At 46.4% G+C, this 25,508-nt stretch overlaps 1 non-coding gene across 1 annotated transcript; it reads left to right on the forward strand.

Moving 5' to 3' along the window:
- The first annotated feature begins 19,871 nt into the window (after positions 1 to 19,871).
- Positions 19,872 to 19,943, forward strand: TRNAA-GGC (transfer RNA alanine (anticodon GGC)). The gene has a single exon. It is a non-coding gene; the product is annotated as a tRNA-Ala (tRNA).
- Positions 19,944 to 25,508: the final 5,565 nt, after the last annotated feature.

Genomic DNA, 25,508 nt, shown 5'->3' on the forward strand with positions numbered 1-25,508 from the left:
AAGTTTGGGGGCAATTATTAGCAAATTGCCCTGGTACAACCTATAGCTTCTGTGTCACACTGGAAAATGATGGGAATGGGGGGCCTTTGGGGGACTTGGCACCCCTGTGCTTGCATGAAATGGTGATGATTGCACCTTAGTGTACTGTTTAAATAAGTGGGAAAGAACCTGTCAAACAGGCTTGAGCTGCTTACAAACAGCCTGATGAAAAATTGGTGCCCTGCTCATTACTGGTGAGCAGAACATGAGCTGAACTGGGTGGGAGAGGCTCAAGCATCCCTATTCTAATCATTTATTGCTAGAGTCTAATAAAAAGGAAGTGGTAAAATATATGCTTATGATCTACGGATGCATTACAAGGAAAAAAGAAAGAAATCTTATTTAGGAAGTGCGATTGCCCATCTGTAGACAGCCTGTAGAAATCTGAGCAGTTTTAATCATTCCAGCCCACATTTTAGCCAGAGTGAATGAAGAAGTCAGTTGATAAGTAGTAAGGAATGAAGAGACAATGGGAACTAAGCAAGGGACAGCAGGCACAAGCCCCACAGCCTTATCTTCCTCCTTTGCATGATTCATGGATAAAGATGACCATTTACAAGGGGGCAACTTACCATGCTATGCATTTAGTGTGTCTGGGGAGGCAGAGCTCATTAGCGGGCTGCATGTTTGCACCAGATACATGGCAAATTTCTCCTTATCCCTTGGTAGGGTCACCTTGGGGTGATTAGTACAGATGGGAGTGAAAACTTTACTCATTGCAACCCTACCTCTGTGGCCCCTGTTTATAACAACAGTAAACACACTGAATCTGAATAAAATGATTTCTCACACTCAGAAGTTGGTGGATCTTATGCGTTTTGCTGCCTGGTTTCATTTTTTGAGACAGCAGTATGTGGGAGGGGCTGGATCAATGAGAAAGTGAATTGGCACAAGCCGATATTTTCAGGTGGGTCCTGTAATTGAACAGTAAGATTCAAGTTCAGTGGCCACTTCAAGATGAACATGATTTCCAGGGTCATAGATCCAGAGGATTTAGCCGTGTTAGTCTGTAGTCGCAAAATAGTAGAGTCTAGTAGCACCTTTAAGACTAACCAACTTTATTATAACATAAGCTTTTGAGAGCCACAGCTCTCTTCATCTGACACATCTGACAAAGAGTGCTGTGGTTCTCGAAAGCTTATGCAACAATAAAGTCGGTTAGTCTTAAAGGTGCTACTGGACTCTTTATGATTTCCAGGATATGGGCTTTCAGGAGCCAAGCTCTGATAAAGAGAACTTGATTCTCGGAAGCTTATATTCTGGAAATCGTGTAGCTACTGGATTCTTGCTGTTTCACCAGCCGATGTGTGCATGACAAGGATATTGTCCATTCCTGACTGGTACTTTTATGTTCAGAGTTTACACTTTCCACCTATCACTGCATATTTTGATTCTATATAAGAACAGGGCTTGTCTTCCTGAGCTAGTTCATTATCTGGAGCTAGTTAAACGCTTGGTAATTGGAAAAAAAGACTTCTGCTCATTTGAAAAGAAAGCTCTGTGTGTGTTGTGTGTGTTTAAGGCAAAGACGATGCTCTGCCCAATCATCCAATACTTTATTCCTCCAGCCACCCCCCTCCGCCATCCTGGCTTTTATACCAAAAGTTAGGTAGGGTGGGAGAAGAGGGGTGAAAGCAGCAGAGTGAAGAAAAATAAGGTGGAGGGGGCAATGTTTTGCTCTCTTTGCCTGCAACACTTGACTTTTATTTAAAAGTAGACTTCCTTTCTCTGCCTGAGGGCCCCAGGAAAAGAGGGTAAGGCCCAGGGCTTTTTTTCTGGGAAAAGAGGTGGTGGAACTCAGTGGTGGAACTCAAGACCGCAAAATGACATCACTTTGGGTCAGCTGGAAAAAGGGGGGAGATTTTTAAAGTTTAAATTGCCCTCGGCGAAAATGGTCACATGGCCGGTGGCCCCGCCCCCTGATCTCCAGACAGAGGGGAGTTTAGATTGCCCTCTGCACCGCTTGGCGCGGTGGGCAATCTAAACTTCCCTCTGTCTGGAGATCAGGGGGCGGGGCCACTGGCCATGTGACCATTTTTAAGAGGTGCCAGAACTCCATTCCACTGCGTTCCTGCTGAAAAAAAGCCCTGGTAAGGCCCATGTGCCAATCCACAACTGCTTGAGCCTGCTCAAGATTTTCATTATCTGTAGAATGGGGAGTTGTTTTCCAAGGTGGCTGGAATTTGGCAAGGAGAATCCTTTGGGTAAGGGATGTAAACTATGAGCTTTTTATCCCCACTGGGAAGGGAAGAACTTGCACCAGAAATGTTTTTTTCCCCCACTGAAACAAGTGGAAACAACTATTGGCTTGATTTCCTCATCAAGACTGCCGTTGTCTTTCTTGGCAGAGGCTCTGAGACAGTGCTGAGGTTACCCTGATTTTTAATTTTTGTTCAGAGAATTTCACTAAGTGCTCACTAGGATTGGCTTTTCAGGACTGGTAAAAGGTAATGGTAGCCTCCTGTGCAAGCACAGAGTCATTACTGACCCATGGGGGGACGTTTTCTTGGCAGACCTTTTGTTACGGGGTGGTTTGCCATTGCCTTCCTCAGTCACCTACACTTTACCCCCAGGAAACTGGGTACTCATTTTACCGACTTTGGAAGGCTGGAAGGCTGAGTCAACCTTGAGCCGGCTACATAAACCTGGCTTCCGCCAGGCTCAAACTCAGGTCGTGAGCAGAGCTTGGGCTGCAGTACTGTGGCTTACCACTCTGCATGATGCGACGTCCCTCCATGGGTCAGTAATGACTCAGTGCTTGCACAGGGGAGTACTTTCCCCTTTTACCTTTCAGGGCTGGCTCCATACCAATAATCATCATGGGTCTATCCCAAACAATATGTAACAACCTCAGCTCATTTTGTAAGCCCTACTTTGGACAGATTGATTTGTAGTGCCCTAAAAACATATGCTTCAGTTTTTAGGAACATTTGAAAAGGTCCTTCTGTTACTGCCTGAACATTACCTTCTGAAATAACATATTATTCTCTTCCTTGTCCCTGCCTGGGTGTTGAAGCAGAGAAGATGGCCAAACCCCCATTTATCTCAGTGACTTGGGAAACAGAAGCCTGATCAGACCTGCTAACCCAATGGTGTCCTCATTTGACATACGGACACATGAAGCTGCCTTTTACTAAATCAAACCACTGGTCCATCAAGGTCTTTGTTGTCTACTCAGACTATTCTTTAGGATCTCAAGTAGTGGTCTTTCACACCGTCTGCTACCTGATCCTTTCCACTGGAGATGCTGAGGACTGAACCATGCCAAGCAGACATTCTACCACAAAGAGGGAAGATGGCTACCCAGCAGGCAGCATACATTTCAGTGCCAAGCGCCAGGCATATACTGTTGGGCACTTGGTGGGGCAAAACTCATATACTTTCCTAAGGTCAGGGGGGCCAATTTCTTTGCTTAGCACAAACCATGTGCCTGGTTTGTAGTTTCTCATTATGGCCTTTTCTCAATGAACTCCCTTTCAAGTAAAGGAAAAAACACGGCAATTTACATTCAGTTGTTTAATGGGTCAGACCCTCCAGTCCTTGACTTGCCAGCATGGATTAGCAACCACTGGCTCCTCCCCAGTGCTTCTGATGGCATCCCAATCCAGACCACCAGAATTGCCCCATTATACTGCTATGCACATTTATTTATTTATTTGTGTCATTTATAGTCCGCCTTTCTCACTGAGACTGAAGGCGGATTACATAGTGTGAGATTAGTACAATTAATATCAAGGACATTTCCATACAGTCGAGAAGGGGGACAAAATATCCAAGGAGACTATGGCTGATTCCACACATGTTGGCTAATGCACTTTCAATCCTCTTTATAGGTCATTTGGAACGGATTTTTTTGTGTGTGGAACAAAAAATCCACCTCAAACAATTAATAAAGTGCATTGAAAGTGCATTATCCAACGTGTGCGGAATCATCTTATGGCTGCTCCCACACACGTTGAATAATTCACTTTCAATACTCTTTAGTGAACATTTGGAACTGCTTTTCCATGTGTGGAACAAAAAATTCACTTCCAAAGGATTACTAAAGTGCCTTGAAAGTGCATTATCCCACATGTGTGGAAACGGCCTATATGAGCAATAAGCATATCAATCATAAACGTCAATTAGTCAGTCAACCTATGTGGCCACGACGGTCTGTTGCTTGAAAGAAATTTTTAAAAGACATAAGGAATTATCACATATAGGATGGACACTGCTTAACACGATATTTGAAAGTTGGTGATCTAAAAATGAAGATCTTAATTGTGCCTGTGCGTTTTGACTGACTAATTGATGTTTATGATTGATAAGTTTATTGCTCATATAGTCTCCTTGGATGTTTTGTCCCCCTTCTCGATTGTATACAGGATACTATCCCCTCTTTGTATTCATTTCCATACAGTGTCAAGGACATTTCCGTAAACAATGTCATAGGATTTCACAAAGACATAGCATTAGCAAGGATCCAATACAGAATTGAAGAATTGCTGAAACAGAACATAATCAGTTCTAGGACTGAGATTAGATAACATGAAGCACAGGTAGTATATAGGAGGACATATTCAAAGCAACAAATAACATGCAAGGCAACATAGTGATGAAGTCTATGGGCCCTAACTCATCAGCGAAGCATCTGGGACCCCCTCCCTACAATGCACCCCTCCCATTTGAGTAAAAAGCCTTTTTGAATAGTTCGGTTTTGCATCGTTTATGAAAAGCCAGGAGAGCGGGGGCTCTTCTGACTTCCTCAGGCAGATCATTCCACAGGATAGGGGCCACCACAGAGAAAGCCCGTGTACGGGCTGCTGCTGACTTCACCTGTGTGCAGCCTGGCACCTGCAGGAGACCCTGTTCAGATGAGCGAAGCTGCTGGGAAGGAACAGAGGGAGGGAGGCAGTCCTGTAGGTATGCCGGACCAAAGCCATGAAGAACTTTGTATGTAATAACTAATACCTTGAACTGAGCACAGTAACTGATGGGTAGCCAATGGAGCGACTGTAGGATGGGAGTGATGTTCATGCTCCTGCTCGTGCCTGATAACAGTCAAGCTGCAGCATTTTGCACTAATTGGAGCCTCCTAGTTAACTTAGATGGGAGACCTATGTAGAGAGCTTGTGATAGCTGTTTTTTTGGTGCCACAGTCACTGCCGGCACCAGGGTTTCTGGCACCCGCGGCCACCCCCATGTGCGCAGGTATATAATGTAAAACAATGGTTGCCTCTTGGAAACAAACATGGTGCAGTTTCTAGGAGCTGCAGGGAAAGGAGTATTGGCCATGGATAAGAAGAAGCAAAGGCTTTGGTGGTAGCTACCTAAAAAAATAGGGACTCAGCATGCACAAACGTTCAGTAAGAATGGCTGTATACTTGCATGATAGCTAGAAATGTGATGAACAAAGGGGAAGAAATCAAAGAGTAGCTGTACAAAGTCTGTGATGCGCTGGCTGAAAGCATACTATTAATGAGGAAACAAATCCACCCCATTACTGAGGGTTATGGCTCATTACTATGCATTTACCCAGAGTTCACTGTGTTTTGTCAGACGGCACATTCTGTTTCCACTCTACCCAATGTACTCGCTTGAGAAGGTTTGGCAGCTGGTAAAACTTCAAGCAATTGGTGAACTTTATTCTGCTCTGCTGGAAGGATTGTGTTTTATTTTTCTGGCTTCCCTGGCTAAAAAGAACAGAAGAACTGAGTTTCTCGGGACTCGTGAAAGAAGAACCTCAGTGTGGCGCTACACCTCTCGCAAACGTAGTTCCTTGAAATGCTTTGAGATAAAGAAGAAGCTCTCTATGATGCAGAAGCTCCCGTAAACAGTTTTAAACCATGTTTTAAAAAGCCATAGTAATGTTAGAGTCCTGGAAAATAACCAGTTTCCTTGGAGGCAGGGCTTTTTTTCAGCTCGAACGCGGTGGAACGGCGTTCCAGCACCTCTTGAAAATGGTCACATGGCTGGTAGCCCCGCCCCCTGATCTCCAGACAGAGGAGAGTTTAGATTGCGTTCCGCACCGCTGCGTGGAGGGCAATCTAAACTCCCCTCTATCTGGAGATCAGGAGGCGGGGCCACCGGCCATGTGACCATTTTCGCCGAGGGTGATTTAAACTTTAAAAAACTTCCCCCTTGTTCCAGCTGACCTAAAGTGACATCATTGTGTGATCCTGAGTTCCACCACTGAGTTCCACCACCTCTTTTCCCAGAAAACAAGCCCTGCTTGGAAGTATGGGAACTGCTGGAAGTAAAGGATTCTGAGATCTCGAGTCATAGGCCATTTCCACACACGTTGAATAATGTACTTTCAATGCACTTTCACAATCCTTTGGAAGTGGATTTTTTGTTCCACACATGGAAAATCAGTTTCAAATGTTCACTAAAGAGTATTGAAAGTGGATTATCCAACGTGTGTGGAAGCAGCCACTATGTGTTTCGTGTCGTTAGGAAGATACAGGTGCCTACCACATCTACCACATCCACATGAAGAGGTCTGCTTTACAATTTGATCCCAACTTTATACTGGGGTAAGAAAAATCTCCGTTTCTTCTGACACCTCTTGCTCCAGAGATAAGTTTTGCTTACTTTCTACAACTTGACATCCAGGAATGCACCCAATAAGAACAAAGGATTTTTTGACGTAGTTACCAAGCTCCTAACACAAGACTGGAAGAAGTACTGAGGCCCTAGATCTAATGAAATCAGAAATAGCTTCAGTGAGGGGAATAATTCAAGTTGCTATAATATTTCCAATAATGTCACATACTAGAATGCCCATATTCCAAATGTCTGTATACGTTCTGTGCAATGTGTATCATTCTACTGCTACAGACAGACGAACACAGCTACCCATCTCGATCTATCTCTGTTCTTGAATCCTAAAGATAAAGAGCAAGAGTCTGGTAACACCTGTTAGACTAACAAAATTTCTGGTACGGTATCAGCTTTTGTGAGTCACAGCCCACTTCTTCAGATATCAGCTGGGGAAGGGGAGGGTTTGGAGAGGGGAGGGACCTCAGTGGGTTATAATGCCATGGAGTCCACTCTCCAAAGCAGCCATTTTCTCCAGAGGAACTGATCTCTGTCATCTGGAGATCAGTTGTAACTCCATGAGATCTCCAGGCCCCTCCTGGAGATTGGCAACCTTACTCTTAATAGTTTGGTTCTAGGCAGGGCTTTTTTTCTGGGAAAAGAGGTGGCGGAACTCAGTGGGTTGCCCTCGGAGAAAATGGTCACATGGACGGTGGCCCCACCCCCTGATCTCCAGACAGAGGGGAGTTTAGATTGCCTTCCGCGCCGCTCCAGCACCACCGGCCATGTGACCATTTTCAAGAGGTTCCGGAACTCTGTTCCACCGCATTCCTGCTGAAAAAAAGCCCTGGTTCTAGGTTGAGGAAGAGTCTTGTTCCTCTCTCGGGCTTCCTTTCTTTCTCAGGGACCGTGATCAGATTAAGACAAGCGTCTGCCAGATCCTGACCCCACTCTACTGGCCTTCAGCCTTTGTCTTCTTGGGGATAATCTGAAAGTCATTTTCTGGACCTCGGAAAATACAGAGAAGAGCTGGTCTGGGCAAGGAAAGTGCAAGGCTAAGAAAAAAAAAAACAGAGACTTGACAGCCGCAAATGGCACATGCCTTCTGCAGAAATGCAGCTGTCCGCTTTAAGCACGGTTCCGGTTTCTCTTCCGATCGCGCACATCTTTCGCCTTTAAGCATGGTTTGGACGTTCTTTTCCCAATGAGAATGGAAACCTGCACCACTGACAGCCACATTAGTCTGTGGGTTTGAAAACCAATGAGTGTAGCTGACTTTAAGGCCTGAAAGAATCTCTCTCTAACAATATTGATGGGCAACCTGCCCGTGCTTGCTTAGATAATAAATCGCTTTAAAGAAAGTATAAGAAAAGGCAACTTGCAGGCAGTTCTTTCCCCATACATTTCATTCCTCTATCACCTCTTGGGCCTGAAAAGCCACTCCTATCGACACGGGTGTTTCAAAAGTTACAGCATGTGGCAGGGGTTTTTGTTTGTGTTTTGTTTGCCACTAGAGGGCACAGGGGCCATTTGTTTCCTAGTACACTCAAAGTATATGAAGCAGATGTATTGTTATATATAATAACTCTTAGAGCATTGCCTCAAAAATATCTACCCACTCAGAGAGCTGATTGACTCATCTGCCCTTCACTGCAGAGGCTGTGATGACCTGAAGTCAAATTTGGAATGAGAATGTGGGATTTTGCCAAGTGAACACAATACAGGATAGAGCAAGATTTGTGTCCAGTGGCACGAAAGTTGCCAGGTCCCTTGAGTCCCCCGGCAGGAGCCTGGGAGCCTGGAACGTCCCCCTTGGAGGCTGCTGTGTTTTCCCTTGTGCGTGCTCCTGGCGTGCATGATGACATCACTTCTGGGAAGTGACATCATCATGTGGGTCAAAGGGTGGCTCAGGAGCACTCCTGGAACGTCCCCCTCGGAGGCTGCTGTGTTTTCTCTTGCACGTGCTCCTGGCACGTGTGATGATGTCACTTCCGGGAAGTGATGTCATCATGTTGGTCAAAGGGCGGCCCGGGAGCACTCCTGTGCTCAGCGAAGGGCTGAATCGCTCCCTGCGGGCCTGATTCAGCCCAAAATGGGCCCGTTGTGGGGTGTAGAAGCACGCTGTGGCAGGGCACAAGGTGCGCCGCACTGCCCAGGGGTGCGCTGCACCTCCGGGGTGCGCCCCGGGGGTGTGCACCCCCCTGCTGACCATGTAAGTGGGGGCGGGGTGAGGAGGTGGGAGCAGGGGATCCCCCACCCCCGGTGGGGGAACGGGAAGCCTAAGTAGCACCTTAAAGACCAATGAGATTTCCAGAGTATAAGCTTTTGAGAGTGAAGCTTCCTTCGTCAATGTAGGCTAAACACATATGCATGTGCTCTGCTTCTTCCTGTATTCTGGGCTACTTTAGCATCTGTTAATGGCATCTGAAGAAGAGAGTCCAGTAGCACCTTTAAGACTAACCAATTTTATTATAGCATAAGCAAAAAATAAAATAAAATAAAATAAAATTGGTTAGTCTTAAAGGTGCTACTGGACTCTTTTTGATTTTGCTACTACAGACTAACACGGCTAACTCCTCTGGATCTGAAGAAGAGAGCTCTGACTCATGAAAACTCACATTGGAATAAATGTTGTTCATCTTTATGGTGCCCCTGGACTTCTTGGTACCCTACACATGGCTACCCCTTTGGACAATTTTGGCAAGTCCGTCAAGGCTGCAGAATAGGAGTAAGACGGTCTTGAGAAGGAAGCCAGAGATTTCTGCTAGAGCCACCGAATTTCCCCCACAATGTCTGTTTAGTTAGCCCTCTATTGTCAGGTGTGTGTTTGTGTGTTTATGGGTATTTTTCCTAGATACCTTATACACACACTCTCTGGTTAGCTTCTGAAATAAATTAGACTTAAATTACTCTTTGGAAACAAAATAAATCAGATAGGATAATAGTACCATCTCTTTATCTCATTTGTTCCCATACAATTAGGAGTTTTACTGCCATGTTGTGACAGGTGACTGTGTTTGACCTTTGACGGTTGGTTGGTTGGCTGGTGCTCAAACTAATGAAGACCCTTAATGGATTGGCTTTTGTGAGACTCTGAGTGGTGGGGTTAAAGAGAGAATGGTGTGGCAGACAGAGTCCAGAGAAGATCCTTCAATTAAACCTGAAGTCTATTAGCAAAGAAATATTGAGGAGGTTGAGAACAAGCAATGATTTAACTCGCCAGACATCTTTGCAATTTGTTAGAATTTTCTTTCAATTTTCCCATTATTTATTGTTGGGCACCTCTGTGAAAGTCTTCCCAGTAGGAGCAGGCTGGAGACCAACGACTTCTTGATCCTTCCAGTCTGGGAATAAAACACAGATTGTGTTCCCTCCACAATCCTTCCGGCATCAAAGAAAAAGGCGGAGGACAAATGAGATGACATTGAAAGCAAATGGAGAGTGGTGCTTGCAAAAATAGAAGTAGAACCCTGGGATAAATAAGACTTTTTGAGGCTTAATTGTTTTGCGTGATGTAAATAAATTACAGAGAAAGGAGGAGGCCAGAAGGCTGACCCAACCTGGAGACAAGATAGAGTACATAACGGTGGAGAAGAAGCAAAACCAGACAGAGGCCTTGTAAGGTCAGAAAGGAGGGATGCTGATAAACTCCAAAAAGATGGGGAACCTCATCTAAAGTACCCTCAAGAACTGCAAGAAGCAAGGTCAGCGTAGAAAAAGCTCAAGAAGGTTCTGTTGCGATGAACTCTTTTGTCTCTAGCATTGCGGGGTGGGGGACAACCAAGTTTGGCCTCTTCTGCCTCACCATCTATCCCAGCTAGAATGGCAGGGCGTACACTATTTTCAGTTTGCACAGAATCCATTGAGTTTCTATATGCAAATGAAGAAGAAGGCCATTTTTAGTTCCCACCTCTTTTTAATTTTTTAAATGTTTATTTATACCCTGCCTTTTGTCCATGACAAGAACTCAAAGAGGCTTACATCATTCTCCTACCTCTCCATTTTTTCCTTACAACTAAACCTGTGAGGTAGGTTAGGCGGAGATTGTGTGACTGTCTCAAGGTCACCCAGCGAGCTTCTATGGCAGAGCGGAAATTCAAACCTGGGTCGCCCAAATCCTAGTCTGACACTCTAACCACTATACCACATTGGCTGTCTTGAAACATGAGAAAAACCACAAAAACGGGAAGGAAGAACACCTCAAAACAAACAAACAAACAAGGGCAGAAGGTACTCAGCACCAGAGATAACAACGCAAAAACAAATAGTATGTGAATAAATATTATTAATCACCAGGATTGATTCAAAATAATAAATGAAATGAAGAGAGATAGATAACAAGATTACATGGCCAGCCCTCCGCCAGGGCTTGCGTCAGACAAGAACGCCTCAGGCAAATGAACTTCTCTGGACATTTTGCGTGTCAGTTTAATTAGCAGGTCAGCGCAGCCTGCTCTGCAACTGTACACAGCAAGCAAGATTTCTACATTAAGAAATCCTGAGGGGGGGAATGGTTTCTGGTAATGGGTTTTTAAAGTCCATCCCTGTGGATTTGGGACGTAATTGGGGGAACGGGATGAAGCTGTAAAGGGTTTGAGAAATACTGCCCTGCCCCCGCCCTCCGCTGAGGCACAGTGCCCTGATGGGCCTCAAAGATTACCTCTGGGGGTGGTCCATCCCTTCACCTGTTCCAGTGAGGTGCAGAAATGCCCCTCCTCTCAGTGGAGAAGAGAGAGCAATAACTAACCCTGTGTGAGCAATGGAAGTGGGGAAGTAGCAACGTCTCTGCCTCATGATGGGCTTAGCAAACCAGGCGTGCCAATTCTGTCCCCACTGAGAAGTGCCAAGCTGGTCTCTTCTCCCCCAGTGCTACAGTCTGCCTGGATTTTCCAGACAGTTCAAAGGAAATCTGCTGCATTCACCTTCCTCCTCTCCACCTTCCTGTCGCCCCATAGGCCTTTCTGTTCTCTCGGGCTTTCCAAGCCTGCAGTCTGACAGGATTCCTTAAACGCCGCGGAATTTCACAAGGCGTGGTGCTGCTTCCTTCTTGGATTTCAGTGCTTCAGCTCTCAAATCTCTTTTGTTTGTTTTTTTTCTGGGCAAAACCTGTGCGAATTCTCACTTGCTCATATTTTCTTCAGCTAGGGTTGCTTACCTCCGGGGGGGGGGGGGGGGGGCTGGAGATCGCCGGGTATTACCCCAGGTCTCCAGGTGACAGAAATCAGTCCCCCTAGTGAAAATGGGTGCTTTGGAGGGTGGACTCTATAGTATTATACCCTGCTGAGGTGTCTCCTCACCCAAGCCCTGCCATCTCCAGGCGTCACCCTCAAAATCTCCAAGAATTTTCCAGCTTGGCATTGGCGACCCTATTCTCAATCCCTTCTAGATCAGCTGTATGTTCCCACCACCCGCCATTTTCTTAGCTTTTTAGTCCTGCTCTCTTCGGTCAGGCTGCCTCTTCAGAACATGAACGCAGATCTGCTCAGTGCCTGTCTCAAATGGAGATGCCATAAACTTTGTGGAGCGAGGTCATGTTTGTTGTATTGTGCGGAGCAGTGAATTTGGTGACGTCCCCTTATTGTATCATACAGCTATTTTAACATGATCCCTTAAGGGAAAAGCCTTTAGCTTCAGTTTTCACTAGTTAGTGGGGTTGCCAGATGGCCTCCCCTGTAAAAGTATGGGGCCCTTAGCACTCACCCAACTTTTCTCCTTCACACGTGTGCTCCATCCCGATTCCAGTGGAAGTGACATCATTGCTAGTGCTGGCAGCCCAGCATGCCCGCTGGCTGCTTCCCTGGACCCACTGGCCACTCCCCTAGGAGTGTTTCAAATGAGAGGAAGGGGAGGAGCCAGAGGCAGCACAGGAAGGCCTGCTGGAGTAGCCGCCCGCTCCCAGAAGCTAGCAGCCAGCTGCTCCTCCCCCATGCACAAAAATACTGGATATTTACATGTCCAGTATTTTAACTGCGTTTCCCCCAGACAGTCCAATTAAAAAAATCAACTTCCAGGGAAAACCAGACACCGGGCACCCCTACTTGTTATGTTGGTAGCTGCTGGCTATGGCTAATGATGGCCTAGCAGACTCAGGCCGGGGCTTGCCTATATTCCAATAAAGTTCTGAGCAGTTTTAGTACTGGGAACTGTGGCATTATTACAGTGTTCAGCAGGGGAACATACCATGGTTGACAGTCACAATCACAATCTGACCACTGGATGTCCTTACCTTGCCAGCCTCCAGGTAGGGAGGCCCGGGAGTGTGTGGACATTTTGCAGTGGGCTGATTTAGGCCCCAAACAGGCCCAACTGAGTCAGTTTGGTGTCCGAATTGGCCCTCTGCGAAACGCGGAAGCACTCTGGGGGTGGTGTGATGATGTCACTCCTGGGAGCATGCTCAGGAGTAGACATGGGCACGAACCCAAAAAAACCCGAACCATGTGATTCGTGGTTCGCCGTGTTCCACAAACCAGGAACCACGAACTTCCATGAACTTTTCCTGGTTCACGAATCGGTTCGTGGCTCGTGGCATTTCAAACGCTCAGCAGTTTCAAACACGCAGTGTTTGAAACTGACAGCCCCGTTCTCCTGCCACTGGTGGGCGGCAGGAGAATGCGGCTGTCACTATCACACACCCCATGCTGGGTTCAGCTGATGGGCTGAAGCCAGTGCAGGGTGAAACTGATGGCCCCATTCTCCCATCGGCTGAACCCAGTGGGGTGTGTGTGACAGAGCAGGGTGTGTGACAGCACGGGGTGTATGAAAGTGACAGCCTCCTTCTCCTGCCGCTTGCGGGTAGCAGGAGAATGGGGCTGTCAGTTTCACACCCCACACCGGCTTCAGCCCATTGGCTGAACCCAATGCAGGATATGTGACAGTGACAGCCCCATTCTCCTGCCGCCCATGAGCGGCAGTAGAAGGGGGCTGTCACTTTCACACACCCCATGCTGGTTTCAGCCAATGGGCTGTCAGTTTCACATACCCCGTGGTGCCAGCCTGTCTGGCTGAACAAATTGCTCACGACTCTGACAGATCGGGCCAAAAAGTCGTGGAGTTCGTGGAAAACGCAGCCCCACAAACTGCATTTTCACAACCCACAAATCGGCCCGGTTCATGCGATCTTTTGCATCATATTGCGATTCATGCCCACCTCTACTCAGGAGCCTGTTTCTGTGCCTTCTCCCCCCTCCCAGGTGAGTAGTGGTGTAGGGTGTGGGGGGCATCTCCGGCCCTCACCAGGGGACCTGGGATCCTTAGTTCATGCTCACTCTTGTTGCTTACATCTAAAAAAGCTGGCTGGAAATTTCCTCTGACTGAAGCACTCAGGGCTGATAGAAGACCTTCTGAGGAAGAAGGTGCTGGTGGCACCTCCACAACCTCCATTGTGGTCTTGTGTGGTTCTAACTCCTTTCTGTGGGCTGGAAAAAGTCTGGGTGGACTGCCTCATGGGTCAGATCTATCTGTGTCCTGCTCTACCACCCCTTAGTGATGCCCAGGTCCTGCTGCCTGAAGGGGCAGTATCACTTTGCTTCCTGATAAGGCCTCCCCAGTTGGCAGGGTACAGATACTGCATGGACCCCCCTGGGTGAAATCACCCAGCCCCATTGCACCTCCTTACATACAATTATCTGTTTTTGTGCCACAGCTCCCACCATGCAGATAAGATTTTTTCTTTCTTTCCATGACACTACAAATCCATTCCCTAAGGAAAGGTAGCACACTGGGGGCGGGGGGGGGGGGCGGGGGGCAGCGAAGAATTTTGTAATTCTTAAAAGTGACCCTGGAATTTGTCATGTATTTCTGAGGCACACACATGCACAGAAATACAGTCTCTGTCTGTCTGTCTGCCGCCCTCGCTCTTTCACACACAAACACACAGGGACATCCATGAATTCAACTGTTCCTCTTTGCCTCTTTTCTCCCCCTTCTTTTTTTCCACCACTTTGGGGATAATTTAACATGTTACACACTAACTTTCCCATAATGGCATTCTGGCTTTTGAAATTCTGCCTCCCTGTTTTATAGCTGGCCCTCTAATGGCCCTCTCGCAGGCCTGCCTCTGGCGATCATGTCGGGAATAAATAGAAGCTGACACAGTAATTTACTTAAATCTTCTCCACTCTTTTGCAGCATTTTCCTCCAGAGGATACCCTCGAAACAACAATTATTTGAAATGTCACGCGTTCCTGCCCCTAGGCGACCGACAAATGAACATTAAATCTATTAACAACAACCAAAAAAAAAAAAATTAAATGTTTACTTTTCCAGGAAGGTGAGGAGAAGCTAGGCAAGGGAGGGCTCCCTCCAATAAATTTATTCTCAATAATAAAGAGGTGTAGTTAATGTTCTCTCTAAACTGAGCTCACATCTGAGAAAGAGGGGAGGAACTATCAGAGAGCTGCCAGAGAGCCTCACCAGGACACCAGAAAACAGCATTGATCTAAACCAGGTGTAGGTCAGGGAGAATGCGGCCTGTGACTGGAGAGGACCAAGCAGAACATTGCAGAGGCTGTGCCGAAAAATTCTAATCACTTCAGCATTTGAATTAAACTATGCAAGTTACCTATGTGCGCATGACGTAATCTGGTTCCAAGATGCAGGTTTTCGCAGAACTGAGATGAGTGCATGGGTGAGGTAATGAAAATTTGGACAGAAAAGGACTTGGGCCGTTTTTAACTGGGTGTCAGCGTTGTCAACCATGCACATCTTTGGAGACATGCTCCACCCCCTCTCTCACCTGTGCAGACGTAGAGGATTTCCTACTTCTTCGTCACCATCTCCCCTTTGTCCTGGAGTCACGTAGAGCAAGAAGATGCCTAGCCGCACCCAGAGGAAATGTGGTTGGCCGATCGTGCAGACTATGGAACATACAAGCCAGGTCTATATATATATGCAAAGGGCAGTTCCTGGTAGTCTTTCTCATTCAGTGGGACTAGAAAGTAGAATTCGCACTGGGTCTGTGCATTGTGCATAGGAGCAGGCTTGGTTATCTGTGGTTAGAGGGAGATTTAACCTCACCTCAGTGGTGTCCCCAAGTGCACCATTTTATTTCCTCCCATACATATGGATGCTTGCCAGTCACTCCCATGGGAAGCCAAGAAGCAGCTTTATTCATTCATTTCTATGGTAAAGCATTTTTTATTTGTTTGAGCAATATGTTGCCTTTATACCAATTATAGGCTTCTGAGGGTGTATCTCTATCCATAACCGCCTTTGTCCACAGAGCATGCAGAGATGCATTGGTCTCCCTCTCTCAGAGTCTACAGGCCTTGCTTATTCAGATGTGTGCGTGCACACAGACACACGTACAACCATCTGTCATAAGCACTGACACTTTGCTAAAATGTGTGTGCATGTATCTCTCTCTTTTGTTCTCCATGTAGGGAATGCCTATGTTACGTGTACCATATGATTGCCATGAGGATTTGCAGCTATGTGGCACCTATACATTCCCCGTATGAACTCAGTTTCGAATAGGGTGGAAAATTCGCAGAGATTTGAGGGAGGAGCCTGGGAAGGCAGGGTTTGGGGAAGGCAGGGACCTCAGCAGGCTCCACCCACAAATCTCCAGGAACTTCCCAATTCAGAGTTGATAACCCTCAGTTCCATTTAGTGATCATAGCTAAACTTATCCTCTGTGAGTCTCTACATAAGACGCCTCAGTGCATGTTCGTCAAGTGTAGGGAGACGCAATATTAGCCAGGAAGCACAGTTTAAAAAGACAAAGCCAGTGGAGATTGCTCCTCAGAGGGTTTATCAATTTCATTTTCGCCTTCCCTAAGGCTCTGTCAATTTCACCTCTCCAATGTAAAACTGTGTGGGATTGCAACCAGAGGGCAGCGAGGAATGGAAATGGGCTGGAGCTGCCTTCCAGAGTTGGGCTTAGACCTAGAGAGGTTATAATGGGCTGAAGTTTCTCTTCTGGCATTTCACAGCCCCTCCAGTGTATAGCAAAGCCTTTGCCCTGTCTTTTTAAACTACCCTTCCCAGCTACCATTGCATCTCCTGACACGCGTTCTTCACGTGCCAGATGTCTCATGTAGAGAGACTCTGTTTTGGTCTTTTCTTTAGACACATTTTACTTCCTGAAGGAGAATGTGTTGGTTGGACCTCCACAAATTAGAATCCAGACCAAGTAACCCCATTCTTCCACAGTATGTAGGAGGTAGTTTGTATCCAATGAACTGCCTCTTGTATATTGTGTAAGAGAGCATTTGATTTGCCTCTAAAATAGCCAATCTACCAGGACATTCCATCAAAGACTTAAAGGTCACTGTAGTTCAACAGAAACCTTTCAAAAACAAAATCCAACTGGAGGCTGCTGAATTGGAATTCATATGCAAATTTGACTCTGTCAAGCTGGGACTGAATAGGGACTATGAATGGTTATCACATTATCACAGGTAACAGATTTCCTTTACAGAGGCGGGGTCTGGGGGAGCCCAGTGGCACCTGGCACGGGCTTTCGGGGACCACAGTTCTCTTTGTCAGATGCATCTGACGGGGAGAGCTGTGGTTATCGAAGGCTTATACTGCATTGGAATTGGATAATCAAGCTGTTTGGCTGCTACAAACTAACACGGCAAACTCCTTTGAAGCCACTGATCCACCCACCAAAAGGAGATGTTTACATTTACTAGCAAAGGAATGTTTTGGTTGCATCCTCCCCCTTCCTCCCCCAAATTGCCTCTTCTCTCTCCTCCCCCCTCCTCTTCTATATTTGACCAGTTTCTGTACCATGCATCTGATGAAGAGAACTTGATTCTCGAAAGCTTATGCTACAATAAAATTGGTTAGTCTTAAAGGTGTTACTCGACTCTTTTTAAAATAGCCAGTTCGCTTTTGTCTGAAATGTTGCACAAAGGATCCCTTTTGTGTGGGATCCAGTCCTTTCTAATTTCATCCCATTTGGTTGTGGAAATGCATGATAAATGTAATTAAGAAAACAAAGTATGATCAGAAACAGGGGTCATTTCGTAGAAAAAGAGCTGGAGGAACTCATTAGCACAACTCATTAGCATAACTCATCAGCATATGCCACGCCCCTTGCCATCACCGGAAGTGTGTCATTAGCATAACTGGTTTGCATATACCACACCCCCTGACATCATCTATCCTGGCTGTTTGGACCCAATCCTGGCCATTCAGGGCCGAAATTGGGCCCAAAATGGCAAAAAGGGGCAGAAAATGGCCAAAAAGGGGCCCAAAATGGTCAGGATCAGGCCGTTGCTGTGTGGGAGAGTGATCCGCCAGCTGTCAGAGGCCCGATCTGGGCCATTTCAGCTCCAATCCAGGCTGAAACAGGCCCAAAATGGCAGAGGGTCAAGTGGGCGGGGCCACCTGACATGTGACCTCTTTGCAGCACGATCCCCCTTGAAATGAGCCCTGATCAGAAGTATAAAGGGTTTTTTTGAAGTTACAACGAAAATTAACAGAAAACAGAAGCACAAAACAGTGGGTTCCTTTTCCTAAGTCATTTGGGGCTATACAACTGGCTGCTGTTTCGTGGAGACCCCAAAGGCAATGGCAACTTGTGGGTATGCATGGCTAAAAAATGTTCAGCAGGGCTAAAAAAGCAAATGCCAGTTTATGACGAAACTGAAGTTGGTTCCCAGTTCCCTGTTCCTTATTCGCAGTTCCTTATTCACAGAGCAAAACACAAATATTGGGCGGAACTGAAAAGCTCAGCACTCCGAAAGTAAAGATCGAAGGAGCACATCACGTACACCTCCCTAAATCTTCATTGAGGGTTTCAAACTCTCTTGAAGCCCAATGAACATCTGGGTCTTTACCCACTCCTCATTCCTCCCCCTGCCCCAAAGCAAAGAAAACCCCTAAGGCTTGGAACTGGCAGAGACGCCGGCGCAGCTTTGGATGAAAAAGCAGCCAGTATTGTTTGGCGGGGCTTTTCTTCCCTCTTCTTTCTCCTCGGAACTGGACTCCGATGTCATTCCCTAATGTACTGACACTCCATGCAAGTTAAATAAGAAAAAAACGGTCTGCGCCCTCCGATTTTCCTTCCTTTTATATTGTTCTTTCCCTTGGACAATGGTCTCTCCTGCTACACAACCCACCCACCCCCAGTCCCTCATGCTCACTTTCAAGAGAAAATATCTCTCTGCTCCTCCCCATCAAAGCTCGAGGAAGTCTTTCAAGACGAGGAAGGCTCAGCAGGACAGGTTTGTCAAGCCCACGTTTAATCTTGTTTCCAGTCTCTCTGTTGCTTCCTTGCAAGCTGCTTTGTTACTGAGTTTTTCATTTCCTTTTTGTGTGTGTAAGGAGGACACTCCTAGCAGGTTGCCAGGCAGGCAGGAATGCAGCTGAAGTCATCTTCCGAAGAAGCGTTTTTGGGGATTTCCTACTGGCTTCTCTACAGACTGCCTCCTCTGTCCACTTTTCACTTCAGATTAGGCCAGAAACATGGCTGATATTGAAACAGGTGGATGATATTCGGATTAACTTTACAGTTGCTTTGAATTTCCTCCAATCTCTGCCACCTCATTTCGACCATATCTTGCTGATTGTGTAGACCACGTCTGACAGTGTACATAAGGGAAGAGCAACCATGTGGATTGGGAAGCACAGAGGTTTGTTGCAGGGAGAGCCCCTGGCTTCTTTCTCCTCTACCCTCTGCCATTAGGTGAGGTGGTGGTGGGAAAGAGGCAAATAACAACAACATTCGATTTATATACTGTCCCTCAGGATGACTTAACACCCACTCAGACTGGTTTACAAAGTATGCTATTATTATCCCCACAACAAAACACCATGAGGTGGGTGGGGCTGAGAGCACTGTGACTGACCCAATGGCTTCAAGTGGGGAATCAAACCTGGCTTTCCAGATTAGAGTCCTGCCGTTCTTAACAACTGCACCAAACTGGCTCTCAGTATTGCACCAATGGCATGACGTCAGTTCTGGAAAATACCTTGAAGTGACATCACTGCACAGATGTGACAGTCTAGGATTCGCCCCAAACTCTATGACTGGCCATCCTTTTGTTTACTTGGTGCCCCACACCTGTGACAATGGGTGCTGACGAGAAGGCAAGCAGAAAGAGTAGGGGGAAAGAGTGTCAGGTGGGAAGGAGCCAAAATTCAGAATTTTCAAAGTTTGAAATGAGACTTCCACCTGCAAAGACCAAATGAAGAGACATGGACAGGATTAACTGTCTTCATCAAAGATTAAGTCCCCAAAATTGAAGAAGGGGCTGGAGAAAGAGAAGCCTTGTCTTGGACCAAGGGTTCAAGCTGAAGAACAGAAAATGTGACAGTCTGGGCTTTGTAGGGCCTCCTTTAGCTAAGTGAGGGAGGGAGGGGCTATGGCTCAGTGGTAGAGCATCTGCTTGGCATGCAGAAGGTCCTAGGTTCAATCCCTGGCATCTCCAGTTAAAAGGACCAGGAAGCAGGTGATGTGAAAATCCTCTACCTGAGATCCTGGAGAGCTGAGTAGACAATCGTGACCTTGATGGACCAACGCTCTAATTTGGCTTCATGTGTTCATGTGTGTTCCAATGCTCAGGCCATCGGGACAGTTCCTAGAAGGCTGCTACAATGGACAGCTCCTGGAGCAAACTGCTAGCGCCCCTTGGTCCCGCTGGATCCAGGGCTGCTCCAACATCCCAGCCACTCCAATGGTCTTCCGGGAAGGTTGCAAAACAGGGCCTTGGGAGTCAGTCCATAAGGGTGCGAACCCTAATGTTGTTGTTCTACTCGAGTTGGCTTTGAATGCCGTTGTTGGGCTTCAAAGGTGCATTTTGTTGTTTTAGGACTTGCTGTTTCCCTCCTTGCATCCCAGCTGTTTAGAAGAAAAGCAGCCTTCAAATTACGCTTCAGTAGCAGCACTTGTATGCACGCATGAAAGAAGTATGGGGAAGGGAAACAATCTGAAAAGCAGCCTATAAATATCACCTGCTCAATCCCTGCTTAGGGCAAGCGCCTGCAGCCTGACCTCTTCTCCTGGGGCAGCAGAGGGAAGTTACACGTGCAACCGCTGGCCAGAGCCAGTCTTTGAGGTTGTCAATATTGTCTTGCAAAGGCACAACTCTGCTCCTTCTCCCACTCGGCTTCTGACCAGACCATTCATGAGAAGCCACTTGATGGATAGATGAATGGAGGTGGAGTGCCTGGCAAATCTGAGAAATCCTTATCCTCTCTCTCCCTCCCTCCTGGAAGAAGAGTTCAATGATTACCCCATGTGCTTTTTGCTCTAATACAGGTTGTGCAGAGTGCTTGTGGCACATCTGGAACCCCCCCGGATCTGCTGGGTTTGTCATTTCGTTCTGCCACTGCAGCGATCTCTCTCTTGTCCCAGCCAGGAACTGAGAGGCTAGCCTGCCCCACATGGGAAGGGGGGGGCGACAGAGATAAATGGAGGCTCCTGATGGCTCCCCTAGTGCCCCTTTTCCCTCGGAACAGTTCCCTCGGCACCTTTTTCCTGTGCCTTGTTTCTGTCTCAGCAGGGGAAGCTGCCTTGGCAGAGTCCTGTGCAAATTGCATTGGGGAAAAGTCATTAGAGGGGATTGGAAAGAAAGAGACACTTACAAACTCAAACAAAAGCGAGACAGGATGTTCCTACACAAAGCACTTTAGAATGCCAGCGAAGGAAGGCAACACTCCAGTGATCAGTCAGCTCCCCCAAAAGGCCTCCGAACGATGCTTCAGCAGCAGCGTTTGTGTAAGCGCATGATAGAAGTAGTTGCGGAAGGGAGGGCAGGCTCTCTGCAAATTGTGTTAGGGTCCCGCATCTCAAAAGAAGACCCTCAACCAGATGAAAGTCTTTTTTGACAAAGCGGAAACTGGCATGTGCTCTGCGAGTTGGCCTGTGAATTCTGTAGCGGCCACTCTCTGAAGCTGCCTTTCCTCAAGGGAAATTGATCTCTGTACTCTGGGAATCAACTGTGATTTTATTTATTTATTTATTTTATGTCATTTACAGTCCGCCTTTCTCGCTGGGGCTGAAGGCAGATGACACAGTGTGAGATCCGTACAGTCAATTTCAAGGACATTTCCATAAACAATGCCACAGGGTGAATAAACACAAGTTTACAAAGACATTGCATTAGCAAGAATCCAATACAGAGTTGAAGAAATGCTGAAACAGAACATAAGCAATTCTAGGGCTGACGTTAGACAACATGAAGCACAGGTAGCTCATAGCAGCACATATTTAAAGCAACAGAAAGGCAACAGTGGTGAAATCTATGGCCCCCTCCCTACAGCAAAGCATCTGAGACCCCCTCCCTACAGTACAAAAGCCTCTTTGAATAATTTGGTTTTGTATCGTTTGCAGAAAGCTAGGAGAGTGGGGGCTTTCCTGACCTCCTCAGGCAGGCTGTTAACAACAACAACAACAACAACAACAACAACAACAACAACAACAACAACAACAACAACATTTAATTTATATACTGCCCTTCAGGACAACTTAATGCCCACTCAGAGTGGTTTACAAAGTATGTCATTATTATCCCCACAACAACAACAACACCTTGTGACGTGGGTAGGGCTGAGAGAGCTCCTAGAAGCTGTGACTGACCCAAGGTCACCCTGCTGGCTTCAAGTGGAGGAGTGGGAAATCAAACCTGGCTCTCCAGATTAGAGTCCTGCCGTTCTTAACCACTACACCAAACTGGCTCGTTCCAGGTTACAGGCCCCAACTGAAGGTTAGCCACTTAAATTTGTTGTCCAGTTGATATTCTCCTCCTATATAACGGTGGCGTGAACTAAATTTTGTAAGATACCATCTTCAGTTACCATCTCCTACAATGCAATTAGACTGAGGACACTCTCAAGATTATTCTAGAGCAGATTAACTGGCTGCATTTCTTGGAAACCAGAAGCATTCATCAATCTGCTTTAGGAATACTGGAAACCTTTGCTCCACCAGTCCCATAACTTTGTCCTTATTGACACATTTCCTGTTTTGCATGGACGGGAATCGTAAAGAATAACTCTAAGGCTCGGGGCAGGTAATATTTCCTCACCACACTATGGGTCTTATTCAGACACTTATGCCAAAACCTGCTACAGGGTTAGGAGGTGCTAGATAGTAGGATGCCCTCCAGCTACACCAGGACTGCTCCAGATTTCAGCATGGAGGATTGTGTGCCAACATTATGGGTTTGGACAACCTCCAGATGGGGACTGGAGATCACCTGGAATTATACCTGGTCATTGTAATGTGGTGGCCGGGGGTGGGTAGGGGGTGGCTCTGCCAAGCCTCACTACTTTTCCAGCCGGCTTTTTTCTTTCATTCATTCATTCTGGTGACCGAGCGAAGGCGTCGATGCATTTTTTCTCTCCAAGCGGGGATATACCTGGTCTCCAGATGATAGGCTCTGACCTGGATAGCTCAGGTGAGCCTGATCTCATCAGATCTCAGAAGCTAAGCAGAATTGGCCTTGGTTAGTAATTGGATGGGAGACCTCCAACGAAGATCAGAGTTGCAGAAGCAGGCAATGGTAAACCACCCCTGTTAGTCTCTTGCCTTGAAAGCCCCAGGGGGTCGCCATCAGTCAGCTATGACTTGAGAGCATTCTCCACCACCAACTCTAGGTGATAGAGATCAGTTCCCTGGAGACAATGGCAATTTTTGGAGGGTGGACTTCCACCCAGCTAAGGTCCTTTCTCTCCATAAACCCTACTGTCCCCAAGTTCCACCTCTAAATCTTCAGGAATTTCCCAACCTGGAGTTGGCAGCCTTGCCTCCCTCCAGTTCAATTTCCACAAAGGAATGTTGCAAAACATAGATTAGGAACGTTTAAACGAGAGTTTCTGCAATTCAATTAATATTAGGAAAAAAATTCCCCATGATGTCCTCCTCACATTGGTTGTAGCTCCATGAGCTTCTAACTAGCAGTAACAAGAAAAGTCCATGTCCCATTGTGGAGACCTGAACTGTAGATGCTGGCTGATCAACTGTTATAATTTAGGAAAGAGACTGATTTATTGGTTAAGTTTGCTAGACTTGGAATATGGTTGAGGCTGGGTTATGGGTGAGCCTTCCTGCCAGTCTCTTGTTGGGGGGGGTAGTGTAACCCCCTCCCCAGTTTCCATCAGTGAGACCACTGCTGTTCTTTCCACTTCCCACCCATAGAACTGTTTATTGGAGCTGGGTAAATTGGGACTGTCATCCAGAGTTATTTTATGATTGAACTGTATGTTATTTATGATTTATGACTCACGAGGAGAGCGGACTAAAAGCTGAATAAATCAAATCAATAGGAAGGTTCTGGGTTCAAATCCCACCTTGCTAGAGCCTTCTTAGATGATCTTGGGGAGCCTCCTGACTGTGTGATGACGTGCTAAATGGGAAGTCCTTGAAGAAACAAGGATGGTACCTAGAGTTGCCAACCCTATTGGAATGGGTTTAAATGCCTCAAGGCTTCAAATTTATATTTTTTCCAAAAGTGTCCCCTCAAGTCTTCTATAGAAAGTGAAATTTGAAGAAGTATAGCATTTTTTAAGTATTTCTGAATTCTGGCATTGTTCCAAATTTTGTACACAATTTCATTTCCGTTCTATAGACAGGCATATCAAAGAGTGTGTGTCTTGTTAATCCAGGCAACTAGACTGCCTGGCTGGGCTTCCTCCTGGACTTTCAGTCCCCGTCAAAATTACTGTGAAGCAGGGCTTTTTTTCAGCGGGAACACAGTGGAACGGAGTTCCAGCACCTCTTGAAAATGGTCACATGGCCAGTGGCCCCACCCCCTGATCTCCAGACAGACGGGAGTTTAGATCTAAACTCCCCTCCGTCTGGAGATCAGGGGGCAGGGCCACCGGCCATGTGACTATTTTTGCTGAGGGCGATTTAAACTTTAACCCCCCCCTTGTTCCAGCTGACCCAAAGTGACGTCATTGTGCAGACCCGAGTTCCACCACCTCTTTTCCGAGAAAAAAAGCCCTGCTGTAAAGAATGACATATTTTTGTCGCTTTTCTGTATTATTTCTTCTGTATGGTGGACATTTAGCTGAAGTTGCACAAGTCTGCAAAACAAGAAATGAAAATAAAAAATATACAATAACCATGGTAGGATCCTGCTTTTTTCTTTTTAGCTGGAGCAGGTGTCAGGACAGGCAGGCCAAACATGCTGTAAATAAATACATGAGAAAGAAAGCTCAGAAATACTGGGCTTGAGAACAGATGAAAACGAGAGGATTTCTGACTCTGATTTTTTAGGATTTTTGTCTAAACAACCATTTTGCAACAAAAGAGTAAATATTAAGAAATATAACTCTCTTCGACCTGATATATCGATTTACAGAACTCCAGCACTGGACAGCATTATACTTATATTGGATTCCATCTGTTGTTGTTGGGGATAATACTGGGCAGGTGCCTTTTATGCCATACAAACAGACGGAGAAGGGTAAGTTAAAAATATTTATCCGGGATGCCCTGTGGCAAACATCTGGTGCAGGCAGGTTTTCAGACTTAGAACTGGTGAGAGAACATTATAGTTACTTTTGTAACTGGGTTTAACTGGTGCTGAAAACATATTCATCCAGACGACCTTCCCAGTTTGATTACAATTTTTGGATTTGTCCCAGAGGGGAGAGCCATATTAGCCTGTTATATTAAAAATAAACAGGGATCTTGTTAGGAGCCCCGTGGCACAGAGTGGTAAGCTGCAGTATTGCAGCCCAAGCAACCTGAGTTCGATCCTGGTGGAAGCCAGATTCAGGTGGCCGGCTCAAGGGTGACTCAGCCTTCCATCCTTCCGAGGTCGGTAAAACGAGTACCCAGTTTCCTGGGGGTAAAGTGTAGATGACTGGGGAAGGCAATGGCAAACTACCTCGACATCCCCCCATGGGTCAGTAATGACTTGATGCTTTCACAGGGGACTACCTTTACCTTACCATGACGACTAACAAGATACTGTTCCAGCAGAAGTTTTTGTGGACTAAAGCATGTGCATGGTGCGAATCCACTGTACTTTTTGGAAAGGACA

This window comes from Eublepharis macularius, chromosome 6, assembly GCF_028583425.1.
Source record: "Eublepharis macularius isolate TG4126 chromosome 6, MPM_Emac_v1.0, whole genome shotgun sequence".
Classification (NCBI taxonomy): domain Eukaryota; kingdom Metazoa; phylum Chordata; class Lepidosauria; order Squamata; family Eublepharidae; genus Eublepharis; species Eublepharis macularius.